We start from the raw sequence: 19787 nt of genomic DNA, 5'->3' as shown, positions 1-19787 counted from the left end.
TTCTGGGAAGAGCTGCCCCTCCCTTCTCCTGCTGTACATGGGAGATCTTGTAGGTCTTTTCTCCATCACCTACACTTCAGTTCTGTACAGCCACGCTGCCTGGCAGTGCAAAAAGCAGCTTCTCCCCCTCCCCGTTCCTTTGGAGCATGCACAAAACAGCTGTCTTTAAAATTCCTTGAAGGGTTGTGTAATCTCAGCAGTAGCAGGCAGCGCTGGGGAGCTGAGTGCATTACAAAGTCTAATAACAGCAGCAATAATGACGGGGAGGCAGTGAGAGCTCAAGGATGCTGTGACTTTGAGCACGCTCTGCTGTGGCTCCGAGAGGCTCTGCTGCAGCTCTGGGAAGCCTCTGGCACCAGCCAGGTTCCAACAGGGGGCAAGAACACAAATGAGGGTTTTTATTCCCAGAGGAGGGGCCTGGGTGAGGCCTGTGTTGAGTGCAATAAAGGTGTTTGCAAACTGAAGGCTCTTCAATCAACTCCATGAGCTTTTGCACCTTTTCACAGATCCAGGTGCTGTTTTCAGTAGGCTTTACATGCTTTTGGTGTGATATCACCTTGGGAGGAATAATCATGTCAGCTAAAAGGAAGCCAAAGGATCTCCCCTTCCAGCCAAGTGTTGTTGTTGACACCTGCAGTGCAGCAAGACGCAGGGATTTGGTGTTTGACAGCTGTCTGATAAGGCATTTCTGATCCATGCATGGAAAATGATCACAGGATGCACCACGAGAACACAGCGAGGCTGATTTAGAGCAAAGTGAGAATCAGTGGACAAAGAGAATCACAGAACGAATCACAGAATGAACCAGGCTGGGAAAGATCTTTGAGATCATCAAGTCCAACCCATGGCCTAACACCTCCAAGAGTGGGTCCAGGTCAGCCTGGAGAAGGAGGAAGAGCTCCAGTGACAACCAAAACTTCTTCCATTCAGGGTCCTGAGTCAGGAGGTGCCTGAAGGGAAGCCAAAGTCACTTGGAAGTTGAGAGATGCGTTTTACAGGACACTGAAGGAATGGGAAACCAAAGCATTGATCTCGAAGCTTTGGCCAAAAACATCCTGTGTGATGAATGACAGGAGCTTAGATCAGCTGTGCTGCTTTTTATCCCCATCTTCAAGGCCCTGAAATTAGTACAATTTCAATGGGAAGCTGAGTCTGAAAGATCAAACCCAGCTCCAGAAATCTCCCTCTGTAGAAAAGATTCACTACGGGGAGATCCCGTGGGACAGATAGAAGCTGACAATTGAATAAATGAAGATGGAAGCAGAGCAAGCTGACATCTTAATCAGCTCTTCTTCTGGAAACAAAGGCACTGCACAATTTCCTTCCTTATCCACCTCTTTCTCAACACCAGTTGATCATATCTGGCCACAGAAATTACTCTTTGACCTCTCTGGCAGCTGCTTCTGTTTGCAGCAATTTGTTTTTGCCACAGCCCATGTTTCCAGGGAGGAAAAAAAAAAAAAAAAAAAAAAAAAAAAAAAAAAAACCAAACTAAAAACAAACCAGCAGCACTTCACAGCTCTACATAAAATTGTCACTGACCCAAATGTATGAATATCACTCCCTTTAGTAAGTCTCTGCTCAAATAAACAGCTCTCAGCATGTTTGCAACCTGCAACAACCAGGAGCAGGAGCTCTGAGCAGCAGCCTCTCCTCTAATTGCTTTTCCCTCCACCAGGAACCAGCAGCTCTGCTCCCACTGGTGGGCCACAACAGTTCCAGGCAGGAATTTTTAATGTTCCCATCCAAACTGTGCTCCATGGCAAGCTGGTCCTTGAATTCCTGACACTCTGTAATTGGGAATTCATAAAGCTCCCAAAATTCAGAGGACTGGGGGAGGCCAGCCTGGGAGCCAGCACAAAGCCTGGCTGGAAGGGGGGATGATTCACTTTAGAGAGGCTCCTGAAGCTCACATCAAATTTTAATAAGTCTTTGACTCTCTTTTGGAAATGTCATCTCCTAATGACACCGTGCAAAGATGCTGCTTCTCCTGTTAAAATGCTGACTTTAAAATGCTCAAATGCTCAGCTCGTGCTGCCTGCTAAGCTGTCAGGGCAGAGCTTAAAGCACCAGGGAGGAACATTCTGCTGCTGGGATGATGCTGGGGTATGCAGCACCAGCTCCTGCTTTCTGCTCCCACAGGAAGGATTCCCCTGACTTCGGGGTCAGATGGAAAACCCAAACATTTGTGGAGCTGAATTATTCTTGCCAAAGCTGGAGAAGAGACTCTTCAGTTCATCTAAAAAAAAAAGGCTGTGTGCTAAACCAAGTCCTCCTGCACCTTTCAAGCCCCAAAATCTCACCTGAAAAACCAACTCTGCACGTACCAGGTGGGTGCTCAAGGGCAAGGCAGAAGGGTGGAGCTGGCAGGTGGGGGATGAGACAAGGACAGAATCATGAAGGCTGGAAAAGCCCTCCAAGATCATCAAGCACACAGCCCAGCCCCCCTGGTTTGGGATCTAACACACATTTAGTGTCCTGGCCACTCCTCCAGGATTGCTTTTACGCCAATGCAGCCACATCAAACCAGCCATAAATTACAAACTCACAACACTTTCAAGTTGGAAACAGAAAAGTCTTTCATTCCCTCCTCTCCAAAACCTGTAATTAAAACAAATTCTTATTTAATTCCTTTCCTCCACCACTTTCTATTCTTTTCTATCCCCTTTCCAACCTCCATTAATGGTTTATATTTATCAAGGAATTATTCCCCACCACTTTTTTTAGTGGAAGAACCCAACCAGCAGAGTAGAGGAGGTGACTTTGGGGAACAGCTGAATTAATAAAGGAATGTCTGCAGGAAGATGGGATTATTTGCAGAGGGAAACAGCAACAAAAAGTCTTTCTGTGCCAATCTAAATCAGGTCTCAGCCTGCAGCAGCTACAGACTGCAGGGATTTCCATGCTCCTGGAAGGATAAATAATGCAGGGAGTGTATCCACACCTGGCTGGGAATCACAGCACTCCTGTGACAGGAAAACAAGGCTTTTGTGGCCCAGGGGTGCCCCTGCAATGTGATACAGCAGGAAAACCTAAATTAGGAACAAGGGACTAAAGCAAACTCAGTTTGGAGGTGCAGAGTGCCAAATGGAATCTTATTTTTCACCCCTTGCCATAGGCAGGGACATCTCCCACTAGATCAGATTGCTCCAAGCCTTGTCCAACCTGGCCTTGGACATCACTACAAGAGAAAATTGTAGGTTTTTTTTCCATGGGAAGAACACTGTGCTAGAGGTACTAAATTAATAAAAAATCTATTTTTGCTGTCCCCCAAATCTCAGACACAAATTCATTTCCATCCCGTCACCTGTTGGTAGAAAAGACCAGCCTTAGTTAGAGCCTGATCTTCCCCTTTCTCCCCCAGCCATCACCTCGTTAAATCTCACTCATTGCACTGACATTTTTATGTTTAAATTGGTGCAAAACTCAGATAAATGTCTAATATTTCACCCCGTGGGCCCAGTTCATCCAAATGTGCTTTCTGCAGGACTTTGAGTGGCTGCAGGGAGCACAGCAATGCCATGGAAGCAGGAATCACTGGCACTGGGACGCTGAGAGGCACCACCGGACACACAATTTACATCTAAGTCCCTTTCATCTGTGGTTTCTCATCTCATCTATTTCCAGCCTCCCTTTGTAAGGGAGATCGTTTCCTATTTTCCAGTTTTACAGGGATTGTGAGAGGCAAACGAAGAACATTTCCAGAATAAGGAAATGTTTACATGTAAAATTAGTATTCAGGAGCAAGAAGAGCTGCACAATCTGCTCTGCACGCTTTAAGCCAAGAAATTTCATGTGAACATTGAATTTTTTATTTTTAGTTGTAACATTGTGCTTGAAAAATTGACAGCTGAGCTTCCTTTCGGGGATTCAGCTTTGTATACCAATTTAGTAATAAAATTAACTTTCACAGCACATTTCATGTGCAAACACTTCTAACAAAGTATCAGTCTCGTTTTGCTGCTGTATCATGAAATTCTATCTTCTTGTGCCACGTCAATTCCCACTTTTTAGGTTAGAGGTCAAATATTATATCTAGAACATAAATCCATTAAAATGTCAATAATTAGAGAAGTACCATTTATAAAACTCTGGGTGTCACATTTTCCTCACAGTGTGTTGGTAAGAATTAATTCAGTTCAATTAACATCCCAAACTGAAAAAGCTGATAAAACACTGATAGGGAAATATGAAAAATGATCCCCAGCTGGAGCTGGTTGTACAGAAAAATCTGAATGAGCAACTGAGCTTCTAAAAATAGGTTTGTTTTTTTTTTTTTTTTTGGAGTAGTATTGAGTTATTGAATTGGATTCCACGAGTGCAGCCTGGATAATGGATTCAGGAGATCCAGCCCTGAAAGATTTACCAGAGGATCAGATAAATATAGGCAGAGACATGAGGAGAAACATTCAGATATCACCAAGAGCTTCCGAGCAAAACCTTAGGTTTAAAACCAGCTGAACAGGGGACAAACCGAATGTTTGGCTTCATTAGGCAAAGCCTTAATCATAAGGAACTTTCCAGAATTACAGTATTAAAGACCACAGCAATTTCCACCAGCCAGGACTTAATGGGTTTGGTGAGAATTTTGCCTTCAGCTCTGAAGCTTCTGAGCATTCCCACCACACATGAACCCATTCCAAACCTTCCCAGAGACTTGATTTTAAACCCCTGGGCTTTTTTTTTTTTTTCCCAAACCCCACAGCAGATAAACCCAGCTGAGGGCAGATAGATTTGAACAGGAATATTTGGAAGCCAACATTTTTAAGGCCACTTTAGATTTATCAGTGGATGCTTTCCATTCTTTCATGGCAAAGTGGAAGGAATCACAGTTTTCCCCCTTCCTAATAAGTTGTGTAAAAACTACAGGCAGCAGCTACTCATGGGGCAAAGGCTGAGCACTGAGAGGCAAACACAAACCTTTGAAGCAATAACAAAAGTGTTTTAAGCTGTTAAAATTTCTCAAGCAATTCCAGGAAAGATTTAGGAGTCTGTGGATTTTTTGCAGAGGCTCACCTTTACTGGAATTCAGGAGTTTTTTTTTTAGCTGAAGGGGGAGGAAAATAGGATTTGTTCTGTTAGGGTAAATTGAAAATAAAGCAAATAGAAACCCCCCCATCCACCCCTGAGCCTGCAAAGCTCTGCTGGAAACTTGCTCAACTCATCTTTTGGATAAATGTTGATCATATTGTAGGCAGAAGAAGGTGACAGTGATTTCCTCTCCCAGTGCTGGGATCCAGAGGAGATATTCCAGGGGCATCAGTTGGTCCTTCCCAATAAAGAGCCAGGTGCAATTTCTTTCTAAAACCCTATTAATTTATTGATTTGAGGCTTCTAAGTCATGGCTGACATCGCTGACTTCATCCCAATTCCTTGGCGTGCAGATCCCAAAAGGTTTAATCCATAATTTACCACAAAAATAAGTGATATAATAAAAATATCACGTGCAGAGACTGCCCTAACAGATCAATACTTCATAAGTTGCCTGGTTTGAGTCCTTTATTCTCAAGAAGCTCAGGAATTATTCTCTGGCCTCCCTGGGAATGACCTAGGAGTGCCTCAAGATCTGCAGTGGGATTCTGCACCTCACTCCAAAAATGCTTCCCTGTGGCTTAATTTTCAGTTTATTCAGGTGCAGGAAGTTTACAGGTGAGAGTTGTAAAATTCAACTTGAAAAATTGACAGCTTGCCCTTCTCGCTGTCACTCCAGACCTCCTACAAATAATCTTTCCCTCTGGCTTTTTATTGTTTTTATTTTGATTATTTTTAAAACAGGTCCAATTAGGAACATTCACCAGCTCCTCTTTATTCTTATTCTGAATTGAATTTGTTGCAATGTCTCAAAATGCTGATTGCAGATAGCTTTGCATCATTTCAGCAATTAATTGCTTCTTAAACTCTTGGTTTGGAGGGAAATACATGGAAGATTTCTGCAAGGGCCAATGTGGGTGATGTTTGCTGGCCGCTCGTAGAAAATTGAGATTAATGACTTCAAATTAGAAGCACACAAAGTAAGAGGCCTTAAAGATCCATGAAGGGAATGTTTAGGGATGTTTCTGCCTCTCCACAAGTTTCTACCTGCCCAAAAATACGCAAAATTCTCTTTTCTCTGGAAGAAATATAACCCTGTCTCTGTGGTTCATTACAGTGCATGAAGCAGGAGGGAAAAAACCCTCTATTTATGGATAACAAACTGGTTTATTGTGTCATTAGTTACTCAAACTTCAATTAAGTGCAGATTTAATTGAACCCAAAGTGGTTAACTTCGGAGAATTAATGATATAAATCTTGAGTCTCAGGCCAGCAGTAAAATCCTGAACTGGAGGAATAGGACTGTAGGATACAACGATGCAAAAAACTTCCCAGAAACATATTTACAACACAATTTCTGGGACATCCTCATTGGAGCTTTTAGATGAGCAATGACAAATAATTTTTAAAAACCCTGGTTTTGTATGGTAACGGTGTAAAATATATCACATATCATGAAATCATGGAGCCAGAGAATGGTTTGGGTTGGAAAGATCTTACATATCATCAAAAGCCAAGGCTGCCATAGGCAGGGACACTTTGCCCTAAACCAGACTGCTCCATCCAGCCTTGAGCACTTCCAGGGATTTAAATTCCATCTAATTCCTGTCCACTCTGAGGACTTGTTTATCCTGGTGGTGATGCCTCAGGTTTTAGCTTTTCTGTTTTTCATATTCTGTGCTGCTTTAGTGTGGAGTTCTAAGCTTCATATTATGGGATGGTGAGCTCTCTGCACAGAGCAGGGAGACAAAACAATTCCTGCTCCAGCTGGGCACCAAGGACAAATGATCCAAAGCTCAGGCCCAGGAGCACAAACAGCGTGGGCTGGAGAGAGAAAAACAAGCAGGATGGGAGTGCCTGGGCTAAAGCTGGAATGGGACAATGAACTGCAAGGTGCAAATGGAGCAGAGCTGATCCCAGTGAGAGCCCCCGGGAGCGCTCGTGCATTTTGGGACCATTTTGGTTCCTCTTGGCTGCAGCCCTGGCTGGGCTCTGGTGCTGCCCAAGGTGGATCCATGGAGGAGATCCTTGGAATGAATCCCTGCTTTATTCTGTGACTCTGCCCAGCCTCTGCTCTAGCTCAGCCTTCTCAAAGCATCAGTGGAAACATAACAAAAACCCTTCTCCTGCTTTTCCCCCTCCTCTGTAACAATCCCTGCCCACCCTCAGTGATTATTTCTCACATGCTCCAAACATTGCCTGGCAGGGTCAGAAATTTAGAGGCAATGGAGGATTTATTTTCCAGGTAACAAAGCCCTTTTTAATTGCACATTCACCTGGATTTAGATGAAGATGAATAAAGGATGTCACCCATTTCGAATTCCGTGAGAGTAACTTATTCCACCAAGGAGAGAACTCACTCTCTCCACAGCCCAGCCCGGCAAGCAGGAGAGATGGAACAGGGAGAGCAGCACCTGGGAGAGCTCCAAGTCATGAATTTGCCATCAGAAATGCAGCTCCATGTCTGACAGGACCACTGTATCCTGATTTTTATTAGTTGGGAGACCCCTGTGGTAACCTGAGTTAATCAGTGGCTGAGCAGCTCCCGTAAATGGAATTTTGAGTATTTTTTGGGCAGGTAGAAACTGTCAAGGAGACATGGATAAAAGACAAGCTGCACTTGCTGTTAGAATGTGCCGTTGTCCAGAATTTGTGGAATTTTGCAGATTTAAACCAAATCCTCAACATTTCCACACGCCACGAAATGTTATTTTTCTAACACATTTGTGTTCTACACAGTACCATTAATAGAGGGATTGTAGTGAGAATCAGTTGGATTACTGAGAAATGGAGGTTTCAGATTAATAGAGAAATAGATGTCAGTTTTGTATCTCTGATAATAATTTTTCCAATTAATTTTTCCATCACAGTTATTACTTTTGATCAATTAGATTCAGACACCCAGGGCCATATTATCATATTATTCATTTGGCTGCATTTCAGTGAAATTGCAGTTTTACCCGCAGAAAAAGAGGCTTCTCCAGTTGCTGGTCCAGAAAATTGAGGTAAAGAGAGGCAAAAATTCTCCTGGGAGATCCCAGCTCCTCCTCATCCATGGTCAGGAGGGAACTCAGATATCAATTCCCACTCTGGCCATACAAAACAAGGATTTGTTCCTTACCACAGCCACCCCAGCCTTGCTGATTTTGCTTCTTCCTCCTGTATTTTCTCCTTCTTTAGAGGCTGTTTTACAAAGGTTTGACTATCATCAAGAAGAAAGCTTACATTTCAACCCTCTTAAATACTTGACAAATCCCCAAACCCAAGGAAATTCAGCTTTAGGGCTGGCAATCCAGACTGACACTCCAACCTCGCTGCCACAGCCCCAAACTCCTTCCTTTTGTGCATTAAAGCCAGACCTCTCACTTCGCTAAATACTGATTTTTTTTTTGGTAGCAAAATTATAGTAACGAGTGCTCCAGTTTCACTAAACCCCAGCACCTACAAGATTTGGATTACTAAAATGTAACCTAAATCCTTTCTGCTGCTGGTGTGTGCATTTGAAGATAAGTAGCAGGGTGAGCAGGCTAATAATGGCTTGGAATCTCCTATGGATAGTTCAGCACATCTCTAATTTCATTGCAACTCTTTTTCTCATTAAATTTAGATGAAAGACCAAGACATCTATTTCTTGCCTGCTATTTCTTCTTCTTTTTTTTTTTTTTTTTTATTTCCTTGAAGGTATTATGACAGTTGTGTTATGTAAACTCTGAAATACAAGGGGAAAGCCACAGCAGCAGATTCATTTGTGTCGTATTTCCAATTTTGATTGATTATTGTGGGAATGATGCCGGGCCATAATAATTAAAGGCACAGGAATGTAGGAATTAACATTAAATTGGGCTTCTAACTCACCCTGCTGTAGATGTGGGATTAAAAGGTAGTTATTATTTGTTTAGGATAATTTTAAAGGCATATCTGCCACTCAGCTCCTAATTAAAACAATCTTTAAGTGGAAAAAACTCAATCCCAGACTTTTGTGGCAGTGGAAAAATCCCCATTTTCTCTTTCCTGCACACCCAGCCAATCCTCCCAGAAATCAAAGACCACAGTGAGCATAGGAGGTGCTGTTTGACCCCTTCCCTTTTGGATTCATCCAACAAAACGGACAAAACCTGGAAAAGAAAAAGAAAAAGGGAATTAAACAGAAGGGTTTGAGTAGGGCTGACACTGGGGAGAGGAATTTCAGTGGTGAACCAACAGTTCCAGCACTCTGTAACTTTCTGGCTACACCTTTATTGCCTCAACCATGCCTTGGTTCAGCTCTCACCAGGGAATATTCTTGACATGGATATTCCAGGGAAAAATACATTTTTTTTGGAGAAAAGATGGATGATGCAGATGGAAATACAGAAATGCATTTTTAAAGTGTAAGAAAAGCTTTCTAATGAGCAGACAAAATAGGAAAAAAATGCTTTTTGTGGGTCTTAGCTTGCCTTAACAAGACGGGAATTCAAAAAGATTCCCGGTGAGGATCCATTTGTGTCAACAGAGAAGTTAATGAAAATGAAATCTTGCCCAAAATGGCAGTGATTTAACCCAGGGGTGGAACATCAGCACAGAGAGCTCCAGGCCTTGCTTTGCCTCTCCTCGGCTGTTGCTCATTAACGCTTTCCTCAATTTCCAAGTCTGGCACCTTTCTCCCTGTATTTGAGGGATTCGCCTTCAAAGTAATTTCAATATTCAAGTTCCAGAGGTGTTTGCTGCCTCTGGCTCAGCTGACATTTACTTGTGAGAGGCTCAGCTGAAGCCACTGGTAATTTCTGTGAGGTGTTGGCATTAATTTTCTCACTCTTCTGCCTCGTTGCTCCAGTTTGTAGAACCCAACATTGCCTAATTTTCCCCCCCGTTACTTACATTTCACAGGTTACTTATGGTTTATTGACTGTGGGAAGTTTACTCTGTGATATTTGCTTCCTTGGCTCTGGTATCCAGCAAAAAGACTTAATTTAGCTCCAAAAGACTTAATTTAGCTCAAAAACACTTAATTTAGCTCGTGTTGAGTGTTTATCTGAGCCTAAATCTATTTATTCCTAGTCAAACTTCCAAAGAAATTATTGTAACCTTCACTACCTAGGTGTTAACAACCTCTGTACACTTTCATTTCTGATTAGAAGGGATGAAGGAAATGTAATAATAGAAAAATTTGCTAAGTGAGAACTGTCTAAAAAAATGTTCAGTCCTCTTTTACTCCTGTTCCCGTCCTCTTTTATTCCTTTTATTCCTATTAGATGAGGGAAATTCTATTTCTTGGAAAAATCAATGCTGATGAGTTCTAGGCTTAATAATTTATGTTTTAAATACGTATTCCACATTTAAAAGCAATGGCCAGAGTTTATTATTACAAGTATCTTTTCCAAGGTTATCATCTACCAGCCGAACAAAGAATAAAATCACAATAATGGGAGAGCAACAGCACTTGCAAAAGAATTGTTCATAAATACATTAAGACCCAGCTGAAGACTTGTGTCAATAATTACCTTCATGCAGTAACACTCAGAGCTGATGTGCTGTTGCTCTCCTCGTGCAGACAGATATTAACACTTAATTCCCTCCACATTTACGGGGCCTGGAGGAATTGCAGGCTATAAACAGAGCTGCCAGCTTGCACTGGGGATACATTTATTTCCTAGGAGATGAACTGTGGTGGATCTGAATGGGTGTGAGAGGGTCAGGAGAGGCCCGAGCTCTTCCCCACGTCTTTTTTCTTAGAATCGTAGATTCAGAATGGTTTGGGTTGAAAAGAACATTTAATGATCATTTTGTTCCGTTCCTGCCATGGCAGGGACACCTTCCACTATCCCTGGGTGCTCCAACCCAAATCCAGCCTGGCCTTGGGCATTTCCAGGGATTCAGGGGCAGCTCCAGCTGCTCTGGGAATCCCATCCCAGCCCCTCCCCACCCTTCCAGCCAGGAGTTCCTTCCAAGATCCCACTTTTCCCTGTTGTCTGTCAGTCTGAAGCCATTCCCCCTTGTCCTGTCCCTCCATTCTCTCAGAAATTGTCCCTCTCCATCTTTCTCACAACCTTCCTTAGGTTTCCCACCTCCCATTTTTTTGCTCCTTGCCAATCAAAGCACAGAAGAGAATCACCTACAGTGGGGAAAAAAATCACCTACAGTTTTTGCTGTGATTCCAGCAAAAGCTCACCCTCACCTTCCTGCCAATAACAGGGAGGTTTTTACCCTCAACCCTCAGCCCTGGTGGTCTCAAGGCTTCCTGTAGGAAAATCTCACCATTCCTTGGGAGTTTTTCCTTCTGCCAAGTCCCATCCATGAGCAGATATTGGGTGCTCTGCTGCAAGAAGCAGCTCGAGGTCGTTCTTCAGCTCAGTTTGAGACGAGCAGAGCTTGCCCAGCTGTGGAAATGCCAAAGGAATTTCCACAGAGCTTGGAAAACACAAAAGTGGGATGTGGTAATACCATCCCTTCCTGGGGGATTTTGAGATTATGGCATGTGGGTAAGGAATACAGGCACTGCTTTTAGAAGGAGCCAGCTTTGGTTGAGCTCCTGGCATTGGCAGAAAAAGAAAAGAGAGGAGACAGCATTGGATCACCAGAAAACTTCCCAGCCCCGTGATTCCTGCAGGTGATTGCAGTTCCCTGCATTTGATAGAGCAGATCAATGAAGTGGATAAAGAAAATATAAACCCTGAATTTCTATTGCAGCATTCACCTGAAATCCAGCAGAATCCTGTCCAGAACTGCCTGTCCAGGGTCATCAACATCAAAGCTGCAGGTTTTTCTGGAAAGAAAAAGCAATTATAAATAAAAAAAACTGTTAAATGAGGAGATCTCTGTGGTCTGGTCATCCCTTTCCAAGACAAAATTCCACGGCCTGTGTGCTCCACCTTGAGAAACAGAGGGGATCAGAGGTGATTTAAAACTCCTGGCTCTCTAGAGGCGTTGGAAAGGCAGTGAAGGCAGTTCTTCAATTGCAGATATTCACGTGGGTAAAGATTTCTCTTTCACCTCCAAGAACGAATTAGACGAGGGTTAAAATCCCAAAATAACAGAATTAAGGTCAGGAAGGAACTGTAAGATGGAGAGAAACCTTTTACAAGGGCAGGACAGGACAAGGGGGATGGTTTCAAACTGCCAGAGGGGAGGGATAAATGGGATTTTGGGAAGGAATTCTTGGCTGTGAGGAGCAGGGATAAATGGGATTTTGGAAAGGAATTCCTGGCTGCGAGGAGCAGGGATAAATGGGATTATGGGAAGGAATTCTTGGCTGTGAGGGCAGGGATAAATGGGATTATGGGAAGGAATTCTTGGCTGTGAGGGCAGGGATAAATGGGATTTTGGAAAGGAATTCCTGGCTGTGAGGAGCACGGATAAATGGGATTTTGGGAAGGAATTCTTGGCTGTGAGGAGCAGGGATAAATGGGATTTTGGAAAGGAATTCCTGGCTGTGAGGAGCACGGATAAATGGGATTTTGGGAAGGAATTCTTGGCTGTGAGGAGCAGGGATAAATGGGATTATGGGAAGGAATTCTTGGCTGTGAGGGCAGGGATAAATGGGATTTTGGGAAGGAAATCTTGGCTGTGAGGAGCACGGATAAATGGGATTTTGGGAAGGAATTCTTGGCTGTGAGGAGCAGGGATAAATGGGATTTTGGGAAGGAAATCTTGACTGTGAGGGCAAGGATAAATGGGATATTGAGAAGGAGGATAAATGGGATTTTGGGAAGGAATTCTTGGCTGTGAGGGCAGGGATAAATGGGATTTTGGGAAGGAATTCTTGGCTGTGAGGATGGGAAGGCCCTGACACATCATCCTCTTTCAGAACCCCAAATTTTTGTTTCCCTGAGTGTTGTTAAGCACTGAGACCTTTTGTGACTCTCAGAGAATTTTCCCACTTCCTTTTAATCTCCACCAAGCTCGAAGTTTCGTGTAACCTGTTTTAAATGTGTCACCAGAGAGTTCATTTGGCTACAGGCAGCGTTTTCATGACGGGGTTTGGTTTTTCTTCCGAGCTGATAAAAAATAGAATTAGCAGTATTAGCAACTAAATTAGTCAGGAGGCATTAATAACAAAAGAACCTGCTCAGGTTCATTGAAGCAGATATAATTCTCATCACAGGTAAAGTATTTTTTTTTTTCCAATAAGTTGTTTGTTTGCATTGCTTTTCAGGTGTTATTTCTTAAGAAATTAATTCTTCTTAAGCACAGCTCAATGAACTCAACCTGCCTTAGACTTTTGTTCCTGCCCATCCTCTCCTTTGACCCCCAGATAAAGTGTCTGCATTCCCTGGAGAGTTTTTAATCCAACCTCCACAGCAGCATCATTTCCAAAGCCTCCAGAGAAAAAAGGAGCTATGGAGAAGCAGCTGTGGAAAAAAGCAGGTTCAGGCTCGTGGAATTAGTGCTCTGCTGAATTTCTTACAAATTCTGGAAAAACAACGACTTTGAACATCACAACACTGCAGCAGGAGTTGTAAAAAACTGCTGCTAAACTGGGGTATAAATTGCTTTTCCCAAAATCTCTGTTTGGTCTCAGATTTGCTGGTTCAACTATCACCAGATGAAGCATTATTCAAATAATCCCCAGTCAGGATGTAAAAATACATGGAATTCCACCCAAATTTAAGGACAGACATAATGAATTCCTTTGGTTGTGACATTCCTATCTTCAAATCTTCTCTACAATACCATGAAAGTGAGACCATCTTAAAATTAAATGAGCTGGAGGGCAACTCTACACTGGGAATGACACATTCACATTTTTCCTTCAAGCTTTTAAGCATCTCCACTAATAACTAAAATATTTCTGAAATGGGCCGACCTTTAGATTCTGTTGGGGGGAAAAAAAAAAGCCCCTTTTCTTTTGGGAAATGCCTCCCTCCACTGAATCATTTCCAAGCCTCCAGGCAACTCTCAGTATCAAATATTCTGTTGTTACAACTATTTCTAACATCATTTTGTAAGTGGACTCTGAGAGAAATTAGCCCTAATGTCTGAAATGAAAATATTCCAGAAAAACTCTTGCAATTTATGTAATACAACACAAGCAGAACTTATTTGATCCAGACCTTCAGCTTTGAGTGATTTCTGTTATGGGACTGAAAAAAGCTCAATGGGAGGGTTCCAAGCCCTGACTGGGTTATGAACACCCTCAGAGAGATTATTTGGGGGTTTTAATCTGCATTTCAGCCACAGCAGTCATTGAAATATTTGTCCAAGGCAGATGAGAATGATGATTAAAATAGACAGAACATTCATCAATGTTTACCAGATAAATATTTCTCAGAAGATCAACAAAACTGAAATGTCAAATTTTGACAGATCTGTTCTTTTCAGTGCACTATCTTTGATTTGACCTAATGAAAGGATGTGACAATTCAGTGAATGAGGGTGATAACAAATTAATGTATTTTTTGTCATTATTAGTGAAAAATGTGGGAATGAAAGCAAGAACTTCCTTTGACTTAATTACATTTCTCTAACAGGGCACTGCATTAACTGTGAAATCATCAGCCCATAGATTCTCTGAGCAAAATATTTTAGTTCATTTGAGTCTGGATAAGTGTTGGAGATAAAATATTCTATTTTTCAGTGTTCAGTGTCTTTGGCCTCTATAATCTGGAGGGTTGATCAGTGGAAATCAGTAACCTCAGTTACCTGGTTGTGGTCTGAATGCTCAGGGTGATCCCTGGAACCTGGAAGACAAATGAAATAATTCCACGAATTAGAGAAAGCTGTGAAAAGTTTGTCTTTACAAAAGAAGAGAGGACATAAATAGAATTCTTGATAAATTAAATATAATTCTTGAAACTGAATTCTTGGATAAATAGAAGCAAAGCACCAGAAAATTTATTTTAAAAAAATTTAAATCAACAGGATATTTGGACTGAGGTCTTCAGCCACTGAGGAGCATCAGAAGCTGGACCAAGCCCAGTTCATCCAACAAGGCTGCTCCAGTCTAAGCACTGGAAATTGAGCTCCAAAATTTGTTAATTCTTCCCATAAACAGGGATTTCTGAACCAGCCTGAGCACACAACTGCAGCATTTAATGCCTGCTCTGGGTCCTACCCTGGGACGTGCCCATGGATTTCTGCACCAGAGCTGCTTCCTTGCCTTTCAGACCAGTGGCTTACTCATATTTATCTGTTTTTATCTCTCCACTTTGCTTCTCCCCGTGCTTCCCCAGATTAAATTATGATGAAACTCTTAAAGCATGATCAGAACCTGCCTTTATCACACAGACTTCTTCTCTGGGACCATCCCCAGTCTCTGCACAGTCTACAAGGGAGGGATTTTATTCCAGGTGTTTAACCCCTGATTTTAAATAAACACAGTGCCTGTTTAATAGAGCAAAACCAGAAACATCCAATGACAATCTTGATCTGACAGCCAGACCTCCTAAAACCTCGTTAGCTTCTCTCCCAGGAAATCTGGGAGCTGGCACCTGCTGCAGGAGCAGCTGTTCCCCCTGTCCTACAGATGGCTGTGGAAAAGGAAATCAAATCCCCGCTGCCCTCAGACCTTTCATGAAAACTCTGCGAAATCCTGAGCTGCTTGGAAGCCTCTCCAGGACCAGGCTGGGCTTTTGTGGGGACACAAAATTTCAAGGAGGGGACGGATCTCGGCCACAGGTGGCATCCACAGCTCCTGTCCTGGAGCTAAACCCAACCTTCCTGAGACAGAACATCCCAGAAATAACAATAATTTTAAAAACCAAAATTAAAAATAATTTAAAAAATTAAAATAATTTAAAAAATAAAAATAATTTTAAAAACCAAAAATAAAAATAAATTTAAAAAAATAAGAATATATATTATCATCTGTATAATATCACCTATTTCTACGCATAGCACAGAGCTAGAACTCTTTAAATAGAGTCCATATTCTCTATATGAAACAATTTATATAAACAGAGGATATCGGTGCAAACTATCTATGGAAATAGTTTCTATAAAGAACAGAATTTCTATGTAAGCTACAAAAATAGTTTCTATAAAGAGAGAACAACTATCTAAACTATTCAGGGAATATAAGGAAATATATATATATATATATATATAAAATAAACTATATATAGATTGTATAGAGAGAACTTTCTAAATATACACTGAATTTCAGTATCTGAAAATAGAAGACTTAACCAGGAAAGCTGGTTTTTAAGAGGAGTTCAATAGTAAAAGAGCTCAGTGACACAGCAGCAGCTCAGGTGGGTACCTGAAGTGTGAGGCTGCTGGCAGTTGAACGTTGATAAAAGCAGTGCAGGCAGGTTGGAATTTTGGAATTCACTGGAGCAGCACAGCACAGGTTGCTTTAATCACATCTGCAGGGCCTGAGAGTGCTCTGCATGCACTGCACTTCCAAAAGAGCCGGGTTTATTGCCTTCCTGTGATGAATCTAAATGTCAAAGATCCATCATTTATGAATTCCTCTGTTCGGAAATCCATTCTTCCCCAGACGACGTGCACTGAAGTGACCACACCAGGTAATTCTGCTCAGGTTCTGGCAGGTTACTCTTTTAAAGAGCTGGGAAAACAAGTGGTGGCTGCTGCTGTGGCTCGGGGAACAGATGTCTGCCATGCACTCCTGCACATCCTAACAGGAAAACTTGGATTTGTCAGCAGTGATGGATCATCTCCGTGCTGCTCCCCAAATGAGCCTCTCTCGCAGCTTTGGAAGAGTGGCCTTGAAACTTTGAAACCTTTAGCAGCTGAGATAATTCACTGCATGATGGAGTGGCTTTTTCCCCAAGATGATCTTCTTCCAGGTGAAGGAATAAGAGCTGCCTGTCCTTGCTCCTTCCAGCTCTCCCACACTGCCTGCACCAGGCATTGGCACCGTCTTATAAAGACAATTTCCCCTTGCAAAAGTTCAGACACTACAGGACAAACTCAGTTTCTCATTCCCCTTGTCCATCTCCTTGTCACTCCTACTTTTAAATCCTAGAAAAATTATATAGATAAGAAGAGGAACAACAAATAAAATACGCATGCAAAACAGGAATTATTGTATCAAAATCAAATCTCAGAATCACAGAATGGTTTGGGTTGGGAGGGACCTTAAAGCTCATCCAGTTCCACCCCCAGGGACACCTTCCACTGTCCCAGGGTGCTCTAAACCCTGTCCAACCTGCCCTTGGACACTTCCAGGGATGGGACAGCCACAGCTGCTCTGGGAATTCCATTGCAGGGTCTCCCCACCCTCACAGGGAACAGTTCTTTCCCAATATCCCATCCATCCCTGCCCTCTGGCAGTTTGCAGCCATTCCCTCTTTTCCAGTCACTCAGTCCCTTGTGAATCCTCTCTCTCCATCTTTCCTGCAGCTCCTTCAGGCTCTGGAAGGTCACAGTGAGGTCACTCCAAAACTTTTCTTCTCCAGGCTGAACAATCCCAACTCTCCCAGCCTTTCAAATTTTTAAAAAATCTGAATTTTGGTGGGTTTCGTGCTGAATATATGAAGGAGAAAATCCCATAGTCCAATTTCAAAGATTCCAACTGTACCAGCACAATGTCCAGATGATTTTCTGAGGAGGTTCAGAATGCATTTTTGGTTACCTGAAGTGACCACTCCCAATCACAAAGCCCAGCAGGGGACAACAGCCATTTCTTTATGCTCTGCAAATGTATTAAAACCTGTTGCAGTAAGGCAGAAAAATTATAAAAAAGGCTTCATAAAATCAAGCCTGCTCTCCTAAAATCAGTGCCTGGCCTTGTCAGGTTCCCATGTGCAAGCAATCCTGGTGTGAGCATTTCTTTAACACAACAATCTATTCCTGGGGAAAAAACAACCAGCACCTGTATAAACTGCTTTTACACCGTTAGGAAAATGAAAACTATCCCTCACAAACAACTTTTCAGCACGTGCACCCCGGGGTTTGAGTGACCAATAAATACAGAAAAACAACTTGTTATTAACTAATAAAGTAATTGGCAAGAAAGCTGGTGAGCAATTGGAGTCACCCACGAGGTGTGTAAAACTGGATAAAAATGTGAATAAAGAATGGGCTTTTCCCACCGTGAAGAAAATGGAGCCTGTGTGATTTATTCCTATAAAAACCCACGAACCCAGCTGAATTTTAAAGGGTTGGTCAACGTGCAGTTGGGCTCAGAGCCAAACTGGCTGCCCAAACTTTTTAAAATTAAGAGTTGATCCTGGAGCCAACAGCCAGCTCTGGATGTGGTTTATAAAGCAGTTTCCCATTACTGAGGAGCCAAGAGCAGGGGATTCTGCTCCAGTTTGGGCAGGAATGGTGAATTCCCAGGGCAAGTCCTGATGCCTTTGGACTGGTGCAGGACCAGAGCTCTGCCTGCCCCTGGGTTTTCCTGCAGACACCAGGCACAAGATTTGGTTCTGTGGGGGGAAAAGTCATTGCCTGTGCTCCAGGGAAGGCTACATTTGTCTCACTGCTGTTCCTCAGTAAAAAAAAAAACCTGGGCAAGAGAAGAAATAAAGCCTCTTTTTCATTTCTGCCATCACCAGCTTGCTTTTTTTGTTGTTGTTTTTTATTTGCTCTTTTCCCTTACTGTGCACAGCTGTTGTCTTCCAGCTATTAAGTTCTAAAATTAACACCCAGAACTTCAGATTTCCATGAGCAAATCCTTAAAGACCTCCCAAAAGCCAGGATCTTATTGACCAGAGCAGCATTTAGTTCATGCTCAGCACGGTTAAGCCTCAACAATACCTTTGTCCTTGCCTGGGCAACTCAGCACTCATTAAACCAAGGTCTCCATAATGAAATAGACCTGGGCTAAGTGTGGATATGAGCTAAATTACTTGAGGAGATAGAAGAAATCCAGAAAAAAAGCAGATAATTGGACCTAAACCCCACCAGGATGTATTACAGCCCTAAACATTCAGATCCTTCCTCCTCCTTTAAATAAAAAAAAAAAAAAAAAAAAGAAAAAAAAATGGATATCCAAAGCTGTTTATTCCACTTCTGTATAGATTTTTGTGGTGGGAGAATTCTCAGCTGTATTTAACCCAGCTTTTCCAAGGTCATGAAGCTGCCTGACAATTATTAGGTTGGAGGTGGTGTTTGTTTTTATTGGAAGTGGTTTAAATGATCAGAATAAACCTAAACGTTGAACATCCTCTCCCAAGCCCTGTCCTGTGTTATAGAGAGCATCCTGCTGCCATCTGCGTGCAGGAGAGAGATTGCAAGGTGAATTTTCAGTGCATTTTTATAGAAAACCCAGTTCATATTGGTCCATATGGCCAATATTTCATCCAGCTCTTCCTTCCAGGGTTAAATCGGAGCCATTCCAAACTAAGCAATAAAAAGAGCCACTTTTCCCCAAGAATTAGAAATTAAGAGCCAGATGAAACAACAGACAGCATTTTTATCAAAGCGTGCATTTTCCAATCAATCTGGCAATTGGAGAGGGGTACTGGAGGGTTTAACACTAACGAGGCTGAATGAAAGAAGGAAAGAAATCCAATTTCTGAAGGTCCCATAATATTTTGCCCACTTGCCTTACCCTTCCCTTGGAAATGAGAGCAGAATCGATGCAATTTTGCCAAACAAATCCTCTTCACGCTGTGCAGAAATATTTTCCCTACAGAAAGAAGAGGCCATGCTTGGCTCCACAATGCAATTTTTATTTCACTTCTAGTGAAATTCCACATGGATGGATGGGGCTCCAGCCCCTCTCTGTGGATGTGGCACCTGGGGACAAGGTTTAATTTGTTGTTAATTTGTCGAGCTGCTCGTTGATGGTTGGATTTGGTGATCTGAAAGTTCTTTTTCAACCTGAATATTGCCATAATTCTGTATTTTCATACATTATATTGTCCTAA

The sequence above is a fragment of the Vidua chalybeata genome, chromosome 10 (genome assembly GCF_026979565.1).
Source record: "Vidua chalybeata isolate OUT-0048 chromosome 10, bVidCha1 merged haplotype, whole genome shotgun sequence".
NCBI classification, from domain to species: Eukaryota; Metazoa; Chordata; class Aves; order Passeriformes; family Viduidae; genus Vidua; species Vidua chalybeata.
The sequence above is the reverse complement of the archived record's forward strand: the minus strand, read 5'-3'. Positions refer to the sequence as shown.